Raw genomic sequence first — 18,605 nt, 5'->3', positions numbered from 1 at the left:
TTGGGGGAGGTGCTGGGTGAGGAGCATCTCGGCACGGGAAGCGAGGGGTCGGACGCATGGCGCGGAGGGCAGCGGTTTGCGAACAGAGGCTGCTAAGGGTGGTCCCTTACACCGAGGTGGCCCCGCGGAGAGGTTCTGGGCGCTGGCGCGAAGGAGAGCTCGGGAGTGTGAGGAAGGTTCGGAGGGACACAAGGGTGCGCGGGGCGGGGGTGACGGTCCCGGCGTGTGGGGAATTCCGAAGGGTCGGGAGAGAGCAGGAAGTTGGGTGGGGGAAGGGTCCGTGGACAGGGCTGGAGGCTCCAGGCGTGGGATGCCTGAGAAACCCACTTCAGCATCGGCCTCGAGGGCCCGCGTGCTCGGCTGTGGGTCTTCGGGGACCAACCTCCTGGCACGCGGCGGGGGTGGGGAGTGTAGGCGTCAAGCGGGACCTGGGCAATGGGCATTTCCGGGTGCTGTGCAATAAGGGGCCCAGCCCGGGGAGCGAGTGGAGGGCTGAGGAGAGGAAGGGGCCTGTGGCTGCCGAGCTGAGCAGGGACTGTACTTCTGAAGAGCAGGCAGCCACTGTCAGGCCTGGGGCGAGGGCCAGAGCGCTGGCATGAAGGCAAAGTGCCCCCCACACTTGGAGGTCCCGGGGGCCGTCTCGCTCCCGCGCCTTCGCCTTGCAACTTGGAAGCGGCGCTGGAAGACCAGTATGCCAGGGGGCGGGGCAGTGCCGCAGGAGGGCGGGCCCGGGAGCGGGGCGGGAGCGCTCGTGCTTGCTCTCCACCAATCAGGAGGATCTGGGAGGGCCCTCGGAGCGTGACGTAGGTGGGCAAGGCTGAGTGGGCGAACTGCGGCGTGGAGCGCCCTGCGCGCGCACTTCACGTCCATCCTCGTCGTGGCTTAGAGGAAGCCAGGCCGGTAGGACGTTTTCTCACTCCACGACCCCTGGAACCCGGAGCTGGTTGCAGGCAGGTCGCCTGCTCATCGGGGGAAGCAACTAGCCTCCTCTAAGTTTTCAAGTACACTTCCCGAAGTGCCTCTGGCAAAGGGCAGCCAGCTGACCTAGCGGGTCTCTTCATCAGGTGGAGCCCAGATAGGGTTCCAGTGTGGGAGACAGTCCTGGGACAGGGGCCCTGTAGCCGAGGCAGGTGAGAAAGCATTTCAGGGGAGCTAGCTAAAAAGGTAGTGGGGGGCGATGAATTTGCCCCCAAATCCAGGACCTCAAGTTACATCTGGGTTTTGAGCTTGTGAGGTGCCAGCTGCCTCGTGTGCTCACGTGTGAGTAAGCTGCTCTTCTGTCGGCTCCTTTGGGACTGCAGTGAATTGCCTGGGGCAGCTGAGCCATGAAGGTTGAAGCAAAGTGCCCTTCTGGATAGGAAGGCAAGCCTTAGTGTAAGTAACCCAGGCTCCAGCACATGCCTGGCCTAACCCTTCCAAGGGCAGAACAACTTAGGGCCCTGTGGCACTGAGAACTTCCCTTGTCCCCACTTGTAATGCTCTTCTCTTTGTTCTGAGGTTATCGCTGGCCCAGGAGCTGGCAAATAAAAATGTTCTCTGGATGCAGAAAAGGGAACCCTCCTACACTGTTGGTGGTAATGTAAATTGGTAGAGCCACTATGGAGAACAGTATGCAGGTTCCCTACAAAAACCAGGCTTGAGATTTCCCTGGTGGTCCAGTGGCTAAGACTCCACACTCTCAATGCAGGGTGCCTGCTTTTGATCCCTGGTCTGGGAAGGAGATGCTGCATGATGCAACTAAGAGTTCGCATACCACAACTAAAGATCCCACGTGCTGCAACTAAGACCTGGTGCAACCTCCCCCAAAATAGAGTTGCCATAAGATCCAGAAGTCCCAACCCTGGGCCCATATTCCAACAAAACTTGCACCCTCTATGTTCACAGCAGCACTGTTTACAACAGTCAAGACATGGAAACAAATCTAAATGCCCATAGACAGATGAATGGATAAAGAAGGTGTGCTATATATATATATATACAATGAAATATTACACAGCCATAAAAAGAATGAAATGCCATTTGCAGCTGCTTGGATGGACCTAGAGATTGTCATACTAAGTGAAGGAAGTCAGACAGAGAAAGACAAATACCATGTGATACCACTTACATGTGGAACCTAAAACATGATACAAAGGAACTCACCTATGAAACAGAAACAGACCCACATTTATAGAGAACAGATTTGTGGTTGCCAAGAGGGAGTGCGGGCAGGGGAGGGATGGACTGGGAGTTTGGGACTAGCAGATGCAAGCTATTGCATATAGGACAGATAAACAACAAGGTCCTATTGTATAGAACAAGAAACTATAGTCCATATCCTGTAATAAACCATATGGAAAAGAACATGAAAAAGTATATATACATATGTGTGACTGAATCACCCTGATGTACTAACACAACATTGTAAATCAACTATATTTCAATAATTTATATACATATACATGCATTCATATATATATATATATGTATATATATATGACCCAAGGAAGATGATAGGGCTTTGGGTGGACCTGTCCTTTGATTTCTAGTAATACTTATGGAATAGAACAAACTGAAACTTTAAAAGAACAGAATACACACACACACACACACATACACACACACACACATGTTCTCTGAATTGAATTTTTAAAAACCATTAAATTCTAAGAGGTCAGAGAGGGATCTTCCAGAGATAGGTGTGCCAAGTGATACAGTTCTACAGTTCTTAGTATATGAACACAGATCAGCATCCCACTGCCTGGTTAATGAAGCATCCCATTATCCAGGGCAAGGTGATGTGAGCATGTGGACTCACGTGAGGTAAGTTCTGGATTCCTTTTGGGTGGGGGACTGTCAGAGATTCTGCTCGCTTAGCTGAGGCTGGGAAAGAGCTCAGAGTCCAGGAGTTTAGGGTCAAAGGAAGTAATTTTTATACACAAATTATCTTCTGTCTGGCCTTTCCTGTCATATAGATTTTCCCCAGGACCCTCCAATAACAATTTTCCCTTACCTGCATCCTCCACCTTTCTCAGCTTCCTGAGACCACCTGAAAAATAGAATAAAAAACCGATCTTTACCTTCTTTATCTCAGGTTCAAGCAAGAAAATAACTTGCTTTCACTCCTTCTCCTCTATATTCTATTCATTTAAAGTTTCAATATGTTATTTATTTCATATGTATGAATAAAAATCAAAGGACAAGTTCACCCAAAGCACTATCATCCTCTTTAGGTCAGCCTATTTTCCCTGTCCTTGCCCATATGTTGACATAATTTTTATGTAGCTATAAAAAAACCATGGTTAAAATTATAAGGTGAGCATTTTTCCATTTGGTGACATAATCATCATAACTACCATTCTACATGATTGCATAATACCTCACTGAATGAGTCTTACATAATATCTTGGTTTTTCAGATGAAGCAAAGATTTCAGAATTGCTACTGGGACAACTGATAAGCCATGAGGAGAAACTACATATTGACTTTGGTACCTAATAAGATACCAAGATTGATCTCTGAATTAAATATAGAAAATTCATATGTAAATATACCAGAACAAATAATGGGTTTTTAAAAAATCTTGGATGGTAAAGACCTAAGAGAAACAAAAACTCCAGAAATGACAAAGGATAAGATTGATACACTTGGCATCATTTGTTCATTCAATGAATATTTATTGAGTACCCACTATGTGCTGCTAGGTTCTGTTCTAGACACAAGATCTCAGAGTAACACAAAACGACGGTTGGGGAGCTGGATTATGATACTCACACATCAGTACTAGTTAGCAGCTGTCCTGGGGGCCTTAAGCCCCCAGCACTTTGGGCTCTCCAGGAATGGGAGAGAGCAGCCCCAGTGACCCAAGGACAGGTGTCAGTCATCGGAGGCAAAGCACATTCAGCCCCAGAGAGGAAGGCAGTAAAGAAACAGTAAAAGGGCTCTAAGAGGACAGTGCACCCGAATCTTGGGTCAGTCACATTTTCCAAACTCCTCTCATGCAGTGTCCTTGCACTATTTAATATTTTTCTTTCAATTCACTTGATTTAAATAGAATTCTTTAAACAGAAAAAATTGGTGGATAAGATTTTTTGAGAGACAAATAGAAAATGTAGGAAGGACCACCATGGCCCTAAAAAGAAAGAGTTGCACAGACTGAGGGGCAGAGATAGATACCAAGGTTTTGGGGGAATGGGCAGGAGACTGGGCCTGGTGAGCCTTGGCCCTGAGCTGCATGCAAAGAGCAGGAGGGCAGGTGGGAGTGTTGGTGGGGGCAGCCTGGCCTGGAGTCTCTTGGAGATTCCCGGGGAGAGCCCCAGCGTGGGAGGGGACAATTGGACCAGGAGTTGGGGGATGGGGTGACACTGCTCTGAGGCTGCCCTTGTCAAAGGAACAGTGGGTGTTGAGATCAACGTGAGGTGGTGATTTGAAGACAGGGGGACTGGGGAAGGGTACAGAAGGAGTGTCCACAGTAGAGAGAACAGCAGCATGCTTCCAGGCTTAGAGGTGGCGGAGAGCACCTGTTGGGAAAAGTCTGCAGTGGCTGGAGTTTTCAGCTCTGGTGATGCATAAAGCAGAGTCTTATAACGCAGGAGAGGCACCTGTGCTTTACTCTGGGGACTGTGGGAATGACATGTTCGGATATGTGTTTAGAAAGTTCCTATTGACCAACAGGGTCGGGGCAGCACAGGAGGCAGGGAAGCCCACGGATGTTGCTGCATGAATCCAGAAAGGAGTGGAGGGTGGTGTGCTCTGGACCTGCCATCCCCAGCCTGCCCCTACTCTGCTTTGTGGTTTTGAACCTTTGCCCCCCAGGCTCTGTTATTGGTCTGCTTTTTCTCTTCTCTGTGGGCATCTCAGTCTCAAATTTTGTCTGTCTGTTACTTAGCTTCTGTACCTGTTTTTCTGTGTCTCTGTCTTTCTCTGACTCTAGCTTTTCTGCTTCTGGCTCTGTCTTCCTGGTTCCTTTTAGGAGCAGAGCCTGAGGGCGCCAAGTCTTCTGTTGGGAAAGAAGTGGAAGTGGGATCTGGGCAAAGATTCCTGATGGTCAGTCAAGTGGATATGAACCTGAGCCCACCCATGATCTCTCTCTTGGGGTCACCTTGGGACTGAATGAGGTTTATCCAGGCTCCATTCCTTCTCTCATACTGTGAACCAGGCTCAGAGTTTGAAGTCAGTTCCTCAAAGGCCTGCTCTAACTTAGGACAAGCTACACCCACAGAGGTCCTTTCATATATCCTCCAGGTGTATACTGGGTGCCCTGAGTGAGCCGGGCTTGGGCCAAATGCAGTAGACAAAGCCTCCTCAAGGAGCTTGCAGCCTAACGGAAGAGGTAGAGGACTAATCAGGGAATGGCAGTCCAGGGGGTCTCCTCAGAGATGATGCTAACAACGTCATTTTTGAAGCCTTCAGATTCTGGGTGACAGGACTTTTCCATCCATAGTGTCCACAGAGAAGGCTGCATATGAGGACCAGGAGGACATAATGATGAAGGAAGAGATTATGGTCTTGAAGGCCAGGTTGAGTTTGGGCTTTAACCTGCGTGTGATCTGAAGCCATTGATACTTGTTGAGCAAGGCAGAGGCATCATTTAAGAAACTAGTTTGGATCTGTAGGTTGAAGTGAAAAACAACTCAAGCCAGCTTAAGCAACAATGGGAGGGGGACTCTATTGGCTCACAGAACTAAACCACAGTACATGCCGGGGCTAGACTGGTCTGGGGCAGATCCCCTGAATGTAGGAGCTGAAGGTCCCTAGGGGGAGGATGTGAGCTCTTGCTGCCTGCCCCTCCCCCGCCCTGCCCCAATCACCTGGAGGATCAAGGAACTGGGGAGCCCCCAGGCTTTCTTATGCCCCAAGACACCCTGTCTATTCCTCACTCAGTTTGCCCCAGGATACCATTCTTAAGGGCTCCTCAGCAGTTCAATTTTTTACCCTTAATACCCATGCTTTCCCACATCCTGATTCTTGCTTTTCAAGAACCCCTCTTCCCCCCATCACACATGGGTCCCTCAACTAAATGCCTGTGTCTGCTGCCAGCTGGAGCCTCTCAACCGTCTTCTCCCTCTGCCCTTGTCCCCAGGGATGCCTTCTATCTGTACCCAGGTGGGATCTGTACACAGGATCCTTCCCACCTAGAGATACTTCACTTCCAAGAGTGTGTGTGTGCGTGTGTGTGTGCGCGCGTGTGTATGCTTAGTCACTTAGTTGTGTTCAACTCTTTGCAACCCCGTGGACTGTAGCCCATCAGGCTCCTCTGTCCATGGGATTTCCCAGGCAAGAAATACTGGAGTGGGATACTGGAAATACTTCTCCAGGAAATGGCAACCCCACTCCGGACTTCACTCCCAAGAATAAGGCCCGCTACTGGGCCAGTGGTCCAGCAGGTGTAGCCTGCCCTCTGGTGGCCCCCATGTTGTGAGGTCCTTTTCATGTGCCCAGTTGGATATGGAAGCTGGCCTCTCTCCCTGCCAGCTCCCCGGGGGGCTGGTATCCTAGCTAGAGGGGGCTCAGTCGTGTCCCCCAGCTTCAACTGGCTGTTGTGATATGCACATCTGCTCAGCCTTTCCCTGAGTATTAACAGAAAATCCCTCAGGAATGTGAGGGCTGGGGTGCTTGTCTGGAGGGGTGGAGAGCAGGGGAATTAGAGTGATGTGTTCCACTTGGCAGCTGGTGCTGGAGCAGGAGCTGAAATGGCAGAGCGAATGCCGGCTGCTGGTGAAGGAGAAAAGGGCAGTCAGCCAGGAGTCCCAAGCACAGACAGAAAAGGACACGTGGAATAAAGGTGGTGGTCAGCATGCGTTTGGAGAATTTGAGAGCAAGACTCAGCCGGGGCTCAGATAGACTCCAGAGCCTTGGGGCTGAGATATTGCATCCTGGGGGTACCCAGATCCAAGAAGCCATCCTGGAAGAGGACACCCTAGCCACTTCCCCTCTACTTCCAAAATTCTCGATCTGCCCTGCGCAGAGAACTTGAGTGGACTGAGGGGACGCAGCCCTGTGTCTAGGTCTTCCCTGGAGCCCTGAGTATGGGGAGGACCTGGTCTCACCCTGAAACCCTGTTACGAAGGAACAGCTACAGAGGCAGAGTGGCAGGGCAGACCTGTGTCACTTAATCCATGGCAGCGGCGGCTCTGCTGCTTAAAGGGGCCAAGTCACCAAGTCCTAGGTTGGTTTGGTGACTCTGGAGCTGATAAAGCCCCGTGAGGTGGGCCCCTACTCACCAATCCCCTACATGGATTGCCCCTTCAACACCTGCCCTGTGTCGGGCCCTAGGTGTCGCCTGGCCAGGCTGGTGGAGGTGGCTCTGGCCTGGCGGCTGGCATCTGGCCTCTCCCACCCACATTCCTCAGCCCCTGGCACTGGCCCGGCCACAGGTGCCCCGTTTGTTCCCTGACCTGTGCTTGCTGAGGCTGCGTAACCCGACGGGGACAGACCCAGACCTGCCCACAGTCTGTGGCATGACCTGTTTCCTGGGCAAGTCTGGTCACGGACACACAGCTTGGCACACACAGGAACAAGCTCATTGGTACACAGGCTCACATTCATGCCAGGACACAGGGCGCACCCTTGACGGGGCTGTCTCTGCCCAGGCTGGTCTCTCCCACCCTGGCACTGCCCCCTCCTTGCTCTCCAGCCCTCCCTGGAACCCTGGTCTCCTGCCCTCCTGGCCCCAAACGCTCCTTCGTGTACACAAACACAAGTGAGGGCAAGGGCTCATCGGTGGACAATTTCTATTTTTCCCGCAAATGTCCCCAGAGGTCTAGAGGGAGAGAGGCCCAGCCTATCTCTTTTGGAAGTGGAGGAATGGGGAACACAGGGAGGGAAAAAAAAAAAGATCTCAAAAAATCAGCCCGTTTCTTGATTCCACTCTCCCTCCCTCCCTCCCTCTTCCCTTCCTCCTCCAGACTCCCCCCTCCCTAGTTCCCTACCCCACACTGAGGCAATGGGCCTCTGCCTCACCTGATCTTCCTGCACACCCCTAAAGCTGCACCCCAGGGAACCCCCACTGACTACTCAGCTGACTACCCAGCCGCATGGCCGTGGGTGCGTTCCCTGTGCCCTACGCTGGAGTGCTGGGCTGCGGTGGGCGGGCAGGCATGTGGGCCCCGGGGCAAGTGCTCCCTCTCTCTGGGCCTCCCCTCTGCAGGCAGGAGCAGGCAGATGACGGTCTGGTTCTAGAAGGCTCTGGAATGAGTGCAAACCAGAAGAGGGCACCCCTCCCAGTCTGAGCTTGGAGATGGGACTAAGGAAGTGAAATTTCTGGACATTTTTGGATGATGAAAAATTATTTTTAAAACAGTAAAAGTAAAATACTTTGGAAAAATGAAGAAGACACTAGCCACCCACATGGATGTGGCCAGACCTTGAGTGTTCACAAAACTCTTTAACATTTTCTGTCTCTGTGAGCCATTTTGTAACATTTTGTGTCTCTGTGATAAAGGTGGGTGAGTGTCCCTCATCCTGTTTGCTTACTGTATGCCAAGCTCTGGCTGGGTACCACGTGGCCCCAACAATGAGAAGCCCACTTGGCTGCAAGGAATGAGACTCTCTTAGGGAAGGACCAGCATGAGGGGCTCACAGCAGGGCTCTCTGCCCCACCCAAGGCCTCACAGAAGCCTAACTCAGATCCTGGAGAAGCCACCACCTGAAGGTCCCAGGGATGCTGAGGTCCCACTACTGACACCAGGAACCGGAGCATTCAGGATCAGGGTCACTCCAGCCCAGAACTCCTGTTATTCCAGAATAAGTTATCTGTCATGAATGAGACTCTCTTAGGGTCTAAGCACTTGTCCCCTGCTAGCATCTCACTCATTTTCATTTTTGGGGGCCATGCTGTGTGGCTTGCCGGATCTCAATTCCCCAACCAGGGACTGAACCTAGTCCAAGGCAGTGAAAGCCCAGAGTCCTAACCCGGAGACCACCAGGGGACTCCTGACTCACTCATTTTCATAAAAAGTGAAAGTGAAAGTTTAAGTCGCTCAGTCACATCCGAGTCTTTGTGACCTGTGGACTGTATGTAGCCTGCCAGGCTCCTCTGTCTGTCCATGGGGATTTTCCAGGCAAGAATACTGGAGTGGATTGCCATTCCCTTCTCCAGGGATCTTCCTGACCCAGGGATCGAAGCCAGGTCTCCTCCATTGCAGGCGGAGTCTTTACTGTCTGAGCTACCAGGGAAACCCATTTTCATAAACCCCGGTTTAAATTCGAGATAGAGGATTTGTTCAGCTTAGCTCAAGTTACTATAGTTGTATAAAAATCACTCTAACACTTAAAAAAAATATTTCTATGCATACGACTTACAATCTGGGCAGGACTCGACAGACATAGCTCACTTCTGCATTACGTGGTGTCACTGATGCTTCTTGAAGGCTGGGGCCAGAATCGCCTGGAGGCTCACGTTCTTTCATTGTGGCTGATGCCAGTTGACGGCTGTAGGCTGAGACCTTTGGGCTCTTGGCCGGAAAACCTGCGGATGGTTGTATCAGCCATGCCTTTTATTCACCCTGCTCTGATGTTCTGACATCCTGGGGCCCTGCTGACTCTGGAGTCACTGCCCATCCCAGGGCTACCTCATTCCTAGAAAAGCAAATTACTTGTTATAAACATGTCTTCCAGGTTTCCCTGGTGGCTCAGTGTTAAAGAGTCTGCCTACCAATGTAGGAGGCGTGGGTTTGACTCCTGGTCCGGGAAGATCCCACTTGCTGTGAAGCAACTGTGTGCCACAATTACTAAGCCTGTGCTCTATAACCCGGGAGTCACAACTACTGAAGCTCATGCACCCTAGAGCCTGTGCTCCACAATAAGAGAAGCAACCACAGTGAGAAGCCCTCGTACCGAAACTGGAGGGTAGCCCCTGCTCTCTGAAGCTAGAGAAAAAGCCCAGAGAGCAGCTAAGACTCAGCACAGCCAAAAAAAAAAAAAAAAAAAAAAAAAAAACCCAGCATGCCTTTCATGCAAATCAATCAATCCAGAGCCACCTCCTTGATGGAGCTATTATACCCCAGGCCACTACTGCCCTAATCCCCTCAGGACCAGGTAGCAGACAACTAGAGATAGTTCCTATATCCTAGAGCCCACTGAAATTATTCTAACTAGCCAGTCCTAAACTGGCTAACCTGTCTCACCGGTTCCTTTCCATTGACACCACAGGAAAATCTCTTGCCACAGTTTCCCTTTCCTGCTGTACCTCCTGACCCAACCTGGGACGCCTCGTGTTTGCTACCCCGCACTTCGCCGTGGCATAGTGCAAACCCTTATCTTGGAAACTCTGAGAATAACAAACTGTCTTTTCATCGGCAATCATCTTTGGCCTTTCCTAGGCCCAATCAGCAGGGAGCCTCCTCTGACTTTAGTATTCCCGGCCTGTGCTTCCCTTGGCCTGAGGACCTATTAACCAGGAAAAGTACAATTGCAGAATGAGAAGGGAGAGGCGGGAGGAAGATCCCCTGGGTCGGTCTGCAAACTGCTTTAACGTATCTTGGCTCCGGCAGACAGGGCTGCACCCTCAAATGAGACCAGCCCATGTGCTGCACGGGGCCCCTGAAGGAGGCTCTGCTGCTCAGAAAAGCTTGATGTGCCAAGAACAACATTTCCCTTTCTGATACCAAAACACATTTTTCTTCCTTTCTAACTTAATTCAACTTTAAAGTTTCTTTCCCTCTTTTATTGATATAAATATATTTTCCTCAACAGTGGGGTTCTGAAAGATTCTTAGATACCCCCCAGTGCTGTGTATGGCTAAGACCAGGAACTGAGGAGCAAGGCTGCTTGCACCTCTCCAAAGACAGCTGATGAAACGCAGGACTTCCGCAGGGGAAGACTGTCTGGACCACAACCACTCTTCCTTGTCTCTGAGGATGGGGGCTGCCTTCAGATGGACACTCCTTTATTAGCAAATTGATTATTTATATAAGGGCTGTCTCTGCAGCTTCCTCACTGGTGCTAAGCTGCTTTAAAAGTTCCAGATGCAGCAAAGCACTCTCCAGCCCTGGTCATGGTTGTTATCAGACTTCACTCAAAATCAACTCAAGAAAACAGCTTTAAAGTCAAGACTGCAAACTGGCAGCCCAGGGGTGACATCCAGCCACAGGCCCATGCTTGTAGCAAACATGGTTTGTCACTGTCGTTTTGTTTTTGCTTATTCAGTGCGGTCTCTCATACTTTTTTTTTTTTTTTTTTATAATTATAGACTTATGGAAACTTTGCAAGAATAAAAAATTCCCAATATACTCTTCAACTAGATTCCCAAATGTTAACTTTAATCCCCTGTATTATTATTACGTGGACCGTATGAGAATAAGCTGAAGACTTACTCCCAGTTTAGTGAATATTTCCTAAAAACAAGAATAGTCTCTTATATAGCCACGTAAAGTTATCCAGTCAGGAAATTAACATCATTACAGGAGACCTTAATCACCTGGAGACTTTATTCACCTTTCATCAATTGACCCATTCTGTCCTTTATAGCAAAAATGAAAATTTATTTTTTTCTAGTTCAGAATCGAATTTAGGTTTATGATGTTAGGTTTCTCTTGCCCCCTACCCCCAGCTTGCTACAGATTCTCCAAGGCTGGGGGTCAGCACTTTGGTGATGGCACGGATTTCTGTGTCTCCTTTATGTCTGTATTTTAATGCAAGGTTTAATAAGTTGCTATGAGCAAACTTTGTAGTTAGCCTCTCCCTGACAGGAGGCCCCGTAACCTCCCTAAGTGACCACACACAGGCTACATCATCCGAGGGTTTTATTTTTGGGCTTCCCTTGTGACTCAACTGGTAAAGAATCCGCTTGCAATGCAGGAGACCTGGGTTCAGACCCTGGTTTAGGAAGATCCCCTGGAGAAGGGGATCCAGTATTCTGGAGGCTCCCACTCCAGTATTCTGGCCTAGAGAATTTCATGGACTGTATAGTCCATGGGGTTGCAAAGATTCAGACATGACTGAACGACTTTCACTCACTCAGTCAATCTGAAACAGTTACTTGGTCTGTCTTTCATGACTTTGCCAGTTGCAAAAAGCACAAGCCAGTTATTTTATAGGATATCCCTTAACAGAGGTTTGCCTATTGTTTCTTCAAGATCAGACTCAGGTTGAGACTTCCCCGGTGGTCCAGTGGCTAAGACTCTGCACTCCCAATGCAGGAGGCCTGGGTTTGATCCCTGGTCAGGGAACTAGTTCCCTCATGCCACAACTGAAAAAAGATCCCGCATACCACAACTAAGATCTAGTGCAGTCAAATAAATAAATAAAATAAATATTAAAAAAAGACGACTCAGGTTATTTATTTTGGGCAGGAATGCTCCAGAAATGACATTGTATCCTTACCAGGACATCATATGAAAGGCCTATCATGTTGCTTTACTGTGGTATGATTGGTAACATTTTTGGCAATAGTAATGGCAGCAACTTTAAGGTTTGTTCATGGTAAATGTTGCCCCTTTGTATTTTTCCCCTTTCTAATTTAAAAGATTTTTGTGGGGAGGTGCTTCAAAACCATGCAAATATTCTTTCTTTCATCATTTAGCCTCTCGTTTTAGCATCTGTTGATGATTCTTGCCTGAATTGGTTACTGCTATCAGGATTTTCCCCAATTCATCAGTGAGAGTCCATTCGAGTTGGTTTTTGTGTGTGTTTGACATCTCCCCATTATTCCTTGTTTTTTTGTTTGTTTGTTTGTTTGTTTGTTTTTTAAGCTGTGCTGCGTCTTCGTTGCTTTCTGCTAAGGCATTCTCTAGTTGCAGCCAGCAGGGGCTACTCTTTGTTGCAGTGTGTGAGCTTCTCTTTGTGACTTCTCTTGTTGCAGAGCACAAGCTCTAGGGCATGTGGCCTTCAGTAACTGCAGCACATAGGTTCAGTAGTTGTGTCTTGAGGGTCCTAGAGTGCTGGCTCAGTTGCTCCACAGCATGTGGAATCCTCCCAGACCAAGAATTGAACCTGTGACCCTGTGTTAGTAGTCAGAGTTTTATTCACTGGGCCACCAGGGAAGTACTCCCCCTACCCCCCATTATTCTCTGAGCTCTTCCTTACTTCCTGGTCCAACGAGATGTTCCAGGCTCACCTTGTCCTTTGCTGGCACTAGATCTGGAGTCAGTCATCTGTCTAACGAGTCTCGATTCTTTTTACTGGAGAAGGATATTTAGGGACCAAGATCTGGGGCCTGGATGTGTATTCATTGCTACTGGGGTATTATTGATTCTAGCCTTACTCAGTGTACCAACATATAAATTTATCTGTTTATCTATCATCTATATCAATTTCTCTATCTACATCTATATCAGTCTCTTTACCAGTCATTTTCTATATTCAATCTGCTAAAACCATGAGTTTACAGTGATACCTCCAATTATGATCTAACACCACAAATTTCTTTATAGCTTTCCCTCTTCCCCTATTTGTAACTCCCATCTCTGGCAGTGAGAAACTTGACTCTTTTAGTTCATTCATCATATAGTTGTATGTTCAATCTTAGAGTACCCAGAGAGTAGCTGCAGAATTGCTAACTTATTCCACAGCAAAAATCCATTCCTTTTATCTGCAACATACATTGCAAATGTTACCTTTTTGGCCTTTTATCTGTAACATAGATTGCAAATATTCTCTCTCATTTTGTCATTTGATTTTGCTTATGAGTTTTGTTTTTGTTTTTTTTTTTGCGAAGAGAACATTTTTATGTGGTCAAATATATGAATCTGTTCTTTACTGTCAGTGAATTTTGAGTCATACTTAGAAAGCCTTTCCTAACACCAGATTATGAAGGAACCCATCTAAATTTTCTTCTAGTACTTGTATGCTTTCATCTTTTACAATTAGATCTCTAATCAATTTGGAGCTTATTCTCTCATAGGGTGTGAGATAAGAATTAATGTTTTTTCTTTGTTTCATGGCTACCCTGTTGTCCCAGTACTATTTATTAAAAAGTTAATCTTTGCACAGTGGTTTGAGATCCCATCTTTATTGTATATTAATTTTCCATACATGCTGAAGTTGATTTCTGGACTTTTTATTCTGTTCTACTGGACTGTGTATGCACAAATAACACACTGTTTAAATTATAGAGGCTTTAGAGTATATTTTAAAATCTAGTAAAGCCAGTCCCTGAGATTCACAATAGTTTTTTTCCCTTCAGTGTTTCCCTAGATATTCCTGACAACTTATCTAGCCCCATTAAAAAAAATTTGTCCTCAAAATGTTTCCATCATTTAAAATGGGGAGATATCACATGAAAATATGGATTTCTGGTTTTTCTTGAAAATTAGGGATCCTATCAACATGGACCTTTCCTTTTCACATATCCAATGGTATAGAGCAGAGCAGCAGCTGATGCCTTCACACAGGCCTGTGGTTTCCAGGACTGGATGGTGCCCACTATGACCTCTGCCCTCTGATCCCTCACCTTCACACATTTAAGTTCCTTGTGTGGCATCTAAGTTGGTGACTCAGGCCTTAAATGGTCAGGAAAGTTATATATCATGTCCACACTTAGTCATCTATTTCTCTGTCTCATAATAAGATGTTATGAAAGGGTTGTGTCTGTTTTGTTTACTGCTATGCCTCCAGGGCCTAAAGGGAAGGTTTAAGGCATAGTTGGCACTTAGTAATTATCTGTCTAATGAATAAGTGTTTATAGATAAGAAACAAGAAATGATAAAAAACGTGTTCTCTTTTCAAAAATCCATTCAAAACACATCAAGTAGAACCATTATGGGTTGGAGTAAGTGGGTACAGTGCTTACAGAGAGCAATTTGGCAATATTTCTCAAAAATTATAAATGTATAGATTGGTTTTCCTCATAGTTCTACTTCTAAAAATTTACCCTAAGTATATTTGTACACAGGCGAAATGATGATTTTCCAGGTTACTTACTGCAGTAATAATAAAAGGTTCAAAAGAAATTACATTTCCTTAAAAAAGGGACAGATTATAGAAATTATGGTTTACCCATACATTAGAACAACGGAATAATATATAGTAATGAAAAAGAATAAGAATGCTTTCTGTGAGCTGAGTGAGAAAAACACAACGTGCAAAGTAGTGTATATACCAGACTACCTTTTAGGTATAAAAGGAAAAAACCCCCAAAGATCCATGTTCATATTTGTTTATAAGAATTTGAAGAAAATCTGGATGCACTCATAAGAAACAATACTGATTAGTTGAGGGGTGGAGTAAATATGGTAAAGAAACTGGACAGGTGGGGACAGAGTGGGAGGGAAATTCTCTCTCTTGCTCCCCTGACCTTGAGGAGTAGATTTTAAATCAAATACTTATATATGCACACAGAATGTATACATATATACTGATAAACAGGTATAAAAACAACTACTAAACTAAGAGGACAATAGAGGAAGCCATTTGACCCTGAAGTCCCGCTAGGATGCTGTTTGGACAACCATGCATTGGAGAGTCTAGGTCACTCACTGGAATTTCATCTATTCTTGCTAGAAGATGATATACTGTGCATGTTAATTCCATTTGACAGAAAAGGCAATGAAATATGTTTCCTCTCCTACTATCTCGCAATCAGATAATCCCAGAGTGCACTTTACAAATTGACAGTCAATAAACCACTTCACCCAGCGGAGAAACAGAGCAAATTCCCAGATGGAATAGTGATATTGAAGCCATAGAAGACAGTCCCCTTCCCCCACTAATGCTTCATGAGAACAAAATGAAATATTTCAGCTAGTGAAATTGGGAACTTAGCAAAGAAAGAATTTATCAACTATAGTTCTAGCATGATAGAAAGCAAGATCTTCTAAAATATGAAAATGCAAAGTCAGGAAATCGTCAGAGAATAATATAGATCTTATACAGGTTTTGGTACATGGCATATGATCAATGTGAAATGAATTTTAAAAAAGAAAATGCATTAAGCTGAGTGCTGTTACTCAAATAAATTGAATGAATGAATCTGTATCTGTCATAGCATTTATCAAAATATTTTAAACTGGGGAGCCAAGAGAATAATTAGAACTAACACTGTACAGATAATATTTTAGAAGGATGTATATCACAATAATATTTCTTTTGTCCTTTTTTTTGGTTTATAGATGGAGTTTTTCTCTCTATGGAGTAATTAGCTTCCTTTAAAAAAAAATTCTCAAATGGCAAGCTAGTCTGTTTTACACTTTTGCATATATCCAAAAATAAATTTTAACATTTTTGATAGGTAAAATACTGATATTTTAATTCAGTAGGCCATAACTCAAGATCATATATTCAAAATGAAAGAACACTAATTAAATAAAAAAAAATACCTTAGCATAAACCCCCTGAGAGTAAAGATACTTATGTACAGTGAAAAGTGTTTTCAGGGGCTCAGAGTTTACACTGAAGCATTCACACACACATACACGAGTACAGACATGGAATAGGATCTGCATTAAACACTGCAAGAAGAACATAAACAGCTTAGAATCAAAGCTTGTCTCTGTTATCTTTATAAGGTGTATTTAAAATTAAGATTTTTCTAGTAATGGCAATGACACTGTAGAGAAAATGTTGCCAAGAGATACCCATTGATTTAGGGGCATTTCACTCACTGTTGCAAAGGGATTAAGAGTCAACGGCCTTGGGACTTCCCTGGTGGTTCTGGGCTTTCCACTGCAGGGGGCGTGAGTTCCATCCCTGGTCAGGGAATGGGGAAGATGGGTTACACACAGTCCCCAGAGAGCAGCCTCTGTTGGGTGAGGATCATGTGCTATGCTTCATCATGATTCTCAGTTTCTCAGTAATTCTGCAACCCTAAATGAATGCCCAATTCAAAAACTGCTTTGATAAGTTTATGGTTGAGGTATTTTTGTTGTTCTTTTATTTAGTTATTTTTTGAAGCCACACTTTGTGGCTTGTGGGATCTCAGTTCTCTAACCAAGGATTGAACCTGGGCGCTCAGCATGAAAGCACCAAGTCCTAACCACTGGACCACCACGGAAACCCCTTGCTGTTCTTCAAAAAAAAAAAAAAAGCTTGTTTGCTTTACTTTCTTCATTTTTCTGCTAATTGTATCACTTAATTTCCTTCTTTTTAAAAAGATTAATTTATTTTGACTGGAGGCTAAGTACTTTACAGTATTGTGGTGGTTTTTGCCACACATCGACATGAATCAGCCATGGGTGCACATGTGTCCCAGCATCCTGAACCCCCTTCCCTCCCTCCCCACCCCATCCCTCAGGCTTGTCCTAGAGCACCAGCTTTGAGTGCCCTGCTTCATGCATCCAACTTGCACTGGTCATCTATTTCACAGATGGTAATATACATGTTTCAATGCTATTCTCTCATATCGTCCCACCCTCGCCTTCTCCCACAGAGTCCAAAAGTCTGCTCTTTATTGTTGCCTCTTAGCACTTTCTCACTGATCTTTTAGGAAGTGTTCTGTTCCCGTAAATAACAAAAATATCCATGTATCTTCTGAACAGTCGTTAGAAAGGCTGCCCTGATGGGTCATGACCACCAGGGGGCAGCTGGGAGCCAGATTCTGCTTTCCTCCCAGTTAAACCGGTTTTGATGCCTTCACTTTAGACCTTCTCTTCTAGTTTTTTCAGGAGGAGAAGGCTACTGTTCTTCCAGCCACCTGCTAGCAAAGATTCCAGCTCTGCCTCTCATCCCTCACTTCACACCTGTGCCTTTTGGCTCTTGCATCCTGGCCAGTGGATTTTTCTCAGTTTCTTGAACAGTTCAGGTTCTCACCTGTCACTAGGTCTTTGCACATGCTGCCCTGCCTACCTTCACTGTTCCCTTCCTTCTGCACCTAATTATTTCTCCTTCTCAACCATCACTTCCTTAAGGAAGCCCTCCCTGATCTACCAGAATGGGCAAACCCTTTCATTCCATATATTAGATAGCTTAAATAAAAAACAGTGATATGAAATACTGGTGACAATGTAGAGAAATTACATCTTTCATACATTGCTGATGGGAATGTAAAATGTTATAGCCACTGGAAAATAATTTGGCAGTTTCTTATACAACTAAATATATACTTACCTTATAACTCAGTAATCTCACTTTTAGGCAATTATCATAGAGAAATGGAAATTTATGTGTCACAGAATCCTGAAATATAAATGTCATAATACATCATTTTTTGTAGTAGCCAAAAACTGAAAAACACCCTTCAGCACATGAGTGGTCAAACTGTGGTACATTTATACCATGAATTACTATAGAAATAAAAAGGAACAAATGATTGATACCTGTAACAACCTGGACAGATCTCAAGGGAATTATACTGAGTGAAAAAGCCAGCCTCAAAGGTTTTATATATATATATATATATACACACACACACACCACATATATTTTATATATACCACATATAAAATATGTACCATATATATTATATATGTATACATATACCACAATTAAAAGAAATTCAAATATTTTTGTAACTCTGACCCCAATCAGATAAAAGTCACTCCAAGTCCACACAATGTTTGGCAAGGTTTGAGCACACAACTACAAAACAACATTGGCAAACACCAACAAACAGGTTGTTTTCCAGTTTGGACTTGGGAATATATTTTTTCACAGGAGCAATGTTATGAATAGTACTTTGTGTAGTCAAAAAACCTATAGAGTCCATAATGTATCTGTAGGATAATACTAGAATTCTAGTACTTACCCCTATG

The sequence above is a fragment of the Dama dama genome, chromosome 24 (genome assembly GCF_033118175.1).
Source record: "Dama dama isolate Ldn47 chromosome 24, ASM3311817v1, whole genome shotgun sequence".
Taxonomy (NCBI): domain Eukaryota; kingdom Metazoa; phylum Chordata; class Mammalia; order Artiodactyla; family Cervidae; genus Dama; species Dama dama.
The sequence above is the reverse complement of the archived record's forward strand: the minus strand, read 5'-3'. Positions refer to the sequence as shown.